Source organism: Hemiscyllium ocellatum, chromosome 40 (assembly GCF_020745735.1).
Source record: "Hemiscyllium ocellatum isolate sHemOce1 chromosome 40, sHemOce1.pat.X.cur, whole genome shotgun sequence".
NCBI classification, from domain to species: Eukaryota; Metazoa; Chordata; class Chondrichthyes; order Orectolobiformes; family Hemiscylliidae; genus Hemiscyllium; species Hemiscyllium ocellatum.
This window is the reverse complement of record NC_083440.1, coordinates 20,568,874-20,574,820: the sequence shown is the minus strand read 5'-3', so window position 1 is coordinate 20,574,820 and position 5,947 is coordinate 20,568,874.

Sequence of the window (5,947 nt, the reverse complement as noted above, 5' to 3'; positions counted from 1 at the left end):
GTTCTTCTCTGACCACTGCCTCCTGCTGGCCGACTGTCACCTACGGGACGAGCAGCGGGCGGGTATGGGAAAGTGGAAGCTGAACACAAAGCTGTTGACCCCGGGAAACATTGAGGAGCTCAAGAGGGACTACGCAGGTTGGAAAACCGTGAAACCCCTCTTTGAGTCCCCAGCAATCTGGTGGGAAACAGTAAAAGGGAACATCAAGAGGTTCTTCATCCTCAAAGGTGTTCAGGAGGTGAGAGAGAGGCGAGGAAAACTGTCCCAGCTCCAGGAAAGTATGCAGAACCTACTCCTGCTGCAGACGTTGGTGGTTGATGTCACGGAGGACCTCAAGGAGGTGAAGGGCCAGGAAGCCTCGCTCTTTGCCTCGGAGGCTTCCAAGATAATCTTCCGGTACAGGGTCCACTCGGTGGAGCAGGACAAGATGTGCTCGCGTTTCTTCTTCCAGAAGGTGCGCAAAGAGAGCAGTCTGAAGGAAGAAGATGGCTCGATAACGTCATCTCAGACTGATGTCATGAGGATCAGTAAATCCTTCTGTGCAAGTCTGTATGACGCGAAGCCAACCGACAGCGCGGCCTCCCAGTCGTTCCTGTCCGCTTTCACGGAGGTCTTAGACGACAGAACTCGTGAGAGGCTGGACCAGCCGCTATCTCTGGACGAGCTGACCAAGACCCTTGAGTCCTTCGAAAAGAATAAAACTTCCGGAAGTGACGACTTACCAGTCGAGCTGTATTCCGCTCTGTGGGACTTGATAGGCCAGGACCTGCTGGAGGTGTATGTCAGTATGCTTTGGGCAGGTACCATGAGTGAATCCATGAGGAAAGGCATCATCACCGTCATCTACATGCAGAATGGGGAGAGGAAGGAACTCAAAGATTGGAGACCAATCTCACTGTTGAAGTGGATTACAAAATTCTGTCAAAGGTAATCGCCAACCGGGTCAGATCTGCTCTGGGGTTGGTGATTCACCTTGACCAAACCTGTGTTGTGCCAGGCAGGAAGATCACTGAGAGTCTTGCACTCCTCAGGGATATGATCGCCTCCGTGCAGGACAGAGGGTTGGACACCTGCCTGATCAGCCTGGACCAGGAGAAAGCCTTTGACAGGATATCACACAGGTGTATGAGAGATGTTCTCTCCAAAACGGGCTTTGGGGAGGGAATCTGCAATTGGATCAGACTGCTCTACACCAACATTGTCAGTGCAGTCTCATCAATGGGTGGGAATCAGATAGCTTCCCAGTCAGATCTGGAGTCAGGCAGGGCTGCCCTTTCTCTCCTGCCTTGTTTGTGTGCTGCATCGAGCCATTTGCCGAGTCCATCAGGAAGGATGCGAGCCTGAGGGGGGTGACTATTCCTGGCAGTGGGGGCCTGCAGGTTAAGGCCTCCCTGTACATGGATGACGTCGCTGTTTTCTGTACAAAGATCTGGGCAACGGGGGAATAAATACACCCAATGCCACCCTCACCCTGATGGCCACTTTTGTGTGTGGCTGCATCAAGCTATGCGTGGATCCCCGGTACGCAAAAGTGTCACTAAATTCTGAGGTTCTACCTGTCCTCGGTGTTGCGAAGGGTGGGCCTGGCCTCGCTGCCGCGGAACGCTCCGAGTAGTTGGACCGCTCCGTATCACCTATACTTCTTGGAGAAATTTATGAAGAAAAACACCTTTGACCACAAGTCCATCAGGAAGTGGTCAGCACGTGTTGTCCTTGAGACCCTTCGGGAAAAGGAGAGGGAGGATCAAATTGAGTGGTTCCTGAGCAGACTGTCAAAGCAATTTGGCAGAATGCCTCATCGCCAGAACTTTCCAACAAGCACCAACACATGGCTTGGCTGGTGGTAAGAAGGGCTCTGCCCGTGAGATCCTTCATGCATGGCCGGACTCTCAGCAGCACCCCGCACGCTGCTTTTGAAGCGGCTGCGGGGCGGGGGAAATGAGGCTGTCACACACCTCCTCTGGAATGTGCCTACTCAAAAGAAATTTGGAGAGGAATGCAGTGGTGGTTGTCGAAGTTCGTCCCGAGCATCGCCGTGACGCGGGACTCTGTGCTCTACGGCCTGTTCCCTGGGATGCACACTGAGACGAACATCAACTGTGCCTGGAGGATCACCAACTCGGTGAAGGACGCTCTCTGGGTGGTCCGAAACTGTTGATCTTCCAGCTGAAGGAGTTGACCCCGACTGAGTGTTGCAGACTGGCACATTCCAAGGTCCAGGACTACGTGTTGAGGGACGTGCTGAAGCTTGGGGCAACTGCCGCCAAGGCGCAGTGGGGAAAGACCACCGTATGACATGTGCCTGCCTAAAGAAGAACAGGGGACCCATGCAGTCATTTGGGCTCTGTTGACGCCTCAGCTAAAAAAGTGTAATCGTACAGACCTGTAAATAGGAACGATTACTCTGTTTCGCTATGCAAAGAAATGGAATGTTTACATATGTATAGCATGTCCACTTGTATAGACCATCAAAGTATTTTATGAATAAAGTATTTTTTGAAATAAATAAAAATTACACTTGAATAAAGGCAACTACAGAGGCATGAGGGAGAAGCTGACCGGAATGGACTGGGACAGGAGCCTAACAGGACCTACAGTGAAACAGCGATGGCAGGAGTTTCTGAGAATTATTCGAGAAACACAGCAACAATTCATGCCAAGGAAAAAGAAGCTTAGTGAAAGGAGGATGAGACTACCTAGTTGACCAGGGAATTCAGGGACAGTATAAAAGCAAAAGAGAAAATATAAAATGTGGCAAATAATAATGGGAAGCCAGAGGATTGGGAAGCCTACATCGACCAACAGAGGGCAATGCAGAAAGAAATAAGGAGGGACAAGATTAAATATGAGGGGAAGCTAGCCGGTAATATTAGAAAAGATTGCAAGAGTTTCTTCAGATATCTAAAGGGCAGAAGAGAGACATAATGGACACTGGGCCTCTGGCAAAATTATCTGGAGAAATTGTAGTGGGGAACAAGGAAATGGCAGCGGAACTGAATAAGTACTTTGTGTCAGTCTTCATGGGCAAGACACAAATCATATCCCAAAATTTCAAGAGGGTCAGGGGAAGAGATGAGTATGGTAGTCATCACCAAGGAGAAGGTGCTAGAAAAATGGAAAGGTCTGAGAATGGATAAATCACCAGGACCAGAGGGGCTACAGCCCAGAGTTCTCAAAGAGGTAGTTGAAGAGCTAATGGAGGTTTTCACAGTGATCTTTCAGGTATCACTGGACTCGGGGAGGATCGCGGGGGACTGAAAAATTCCTTATATTGAAACAGTGAAAGCGTCTAGCAGGTGGTATATTATGAATGGTTTCTGTATGTGAGAGAGTGACAAAGAGTGAGAAGAGGAGAGAGTATTAAATATTTGAGTGTGAGTGATAGACAGAAAGTGCAGCAAAGGGTACATTGCTAAAGATTTCTGCGTATGAATGCAGCAGAGGGGGAATTAGAAAAATGCCTGTGTGAGAGAGACAACATGATAAACAATACATCGAGGGATGGGGAGACACAGTTAATTTAGGATTTGAGTGACACAGAGAAAGTGCAGCATAGGGGAATTTATTAAATATTTGTGAGAATGAGACAGAGTGATACACAGATAGTCCAGCAGAGGAGAGATTATGTAATATTATTGCCTGAAAGAGTGTGTGACAGAGAGAAAGTAAAGCAGACAGGATATTGTTATACATTTGTGTGAGTGTGTGTGTGAGAGAGAGAGAGAGAGAGAGAGAGAGAATAATACAGACAGAGTGCAGAGGAGGGATGTACTTTATTCAAGATTTGTATGTTATCTGTATACATAAGGGAGGCTTATGTCTGCAGGCCCTGGCTGCCTGGAATAGTTCCCCTCTCACTCACATCCTTCCTCAATAACTCAGCAAAAGGCTCTAGAGAAAGGTGGCACAGTAGTGAGCACTGTTGCCTCACAGCGCCAGAGACCCGGGTTGAATTCCCACCTCAGGCGACTCTGTGTGGAGTTTGCACATTCTCCCTGCGTGTCTGCATGGGTTTCCTCCGGGTGCTCCGGTTTCCTCCCAAAATCCAAAAATGTGAAGGTTAGGTGAATTGGCTATGCTAAATTGCCCGTAGCGTTAGGTGAAGGGGTGAATTTAGGAAAATGGGTGTGGGTGGATTGCGCTTCGGCGGGTCGGTGTGGACTTGTTGGGCTGAAGGGCCTGTTTCCACACTAAGTAATCTAATCTAAACATACAGACAAGACACAAGAGCGTGGGCAGTGCTGCCTGACTCTGGATCTGATCGAGAAAGCTTTCCGATTCCCACCCATTGATTGAGACTGAGCTCACGATGTTGGTGGAGAGCAGTCAGATCTAATTACAAATTTCCTCCCCCCAAGCCATTTTGGAGACCACACCCTATATGGAGAAATGCAATATCCTGTCAAAGGCCTTCCCCTGGCACAGGCTGATGAGGCCATCCCTCAGGTCCTGCCTGGTACAGCACAGGTTTGATTGGGGTGAATCACCAATCCAACAGCAGTTCGCCAATTGATGATAATGTATGAACATCTCTCTTGTATAACAAAAAAGTTGCCCCCCAAGATTTTACAAAGCATTAATGTTGGCATGTGTCAGATGCTACAGATTGAATGCCAGTATCGACAGACATGGGATGCATGCAGCTGTTGCCCATTGTGCATGCCCTGCGATGTTAATGCCATGTCTCCAAGATAGATGTGTGGAAGAGCAAACAGTGACCTAATGTCACAGACACTCACTTACTTTTGTGTTGAGAATTCTCAGCCTTTCATTGCTTTTTGGCAGGGGTTAGAATAGGAACATATATATATTAAATGAGGCAAGATAAGTAATAATAAATAGTGAATGTGTTCCTTGCCATTTACTTGTAATAATCTCATCTTTGCCTCCAGGATTTGCTTGGTAAATTTGACCTGTAAATCTCAATGACAAGAAAGACCTCATTTGACATCTCACACAATTCTTCCAAATTGTCCACCATCATTGATGTCTTTTGCCAGTGTCCTGTTGTGAGGAGGAAGAGAGTTCCATTGGCTAGGGAGATGTTTGAAAAGAAAAGGCAGTCAACAATGCCCAAGTAACTTTCTCATGGTTTATTGAGTTTGCAAAGAAGCATCAGTTTAGATATGTCACATTAGTTAATTGGATGAACAAAGTATACAACAGTGACAATTGGTATCAGTGACTGATACCAGAGGACAAACAGACAGACGGCACAAAATGTTTTAATCTTGTTAAAGCATTCTGCTCTCTCATGGAGATGACAGCGAACTCTTCCCGTGACCTTCCTCCTCTTCTTCTGGTCCATCTTTCATCTGCCTGATGAGGACTGCTCAATGAAGACTGCTCTCTGGGGACAGGCTAAGGAGATTTGCTATCGATGACATCTGCTTGTTGAGAAGTACCCTCAGAACTTCTCTCTGCCCCAACAAATTATTCAATCATATTTCCAGAGGCAGGTCCTTTATACTATGTCAATCAATTATCCAAACTCTTTTGGCCAGTGGTCATGGGGCAGCTGCATTGGAACTACTGGAAATAGCAGCTTATAAACCTTGGGGTGCAAGTGCTTGTGGGATGGAAAGCAAGGAACAAAGGGATCTTGTCAATGTTGTGGTATGGAAGAGCAGGGGTGGTGAGGGCAGAGTGTGGGAAATGGTTGGGACATGGCTAAGGACCATGTCTATCCCAGTAAGTGCCTCAAGTATTTTACCTCAAGTGAGGATTCCACCAGTCTACACTTTCCACCCACCAGCATCTTTGATTTGATTATTGTCACATATCTCTAGATACAGTGAAAGGTTCTACTTGCCTGCAGTACAGGCAGATTATACCATACAAAGTGCATTAGGTAATACAACAATGCAAGACTACAATGTTACAGCTGCAGAGAGAAGGTGCACAGAGTGCGAGATCCATATTAAAATTAAATTAAATGGCCCATTCA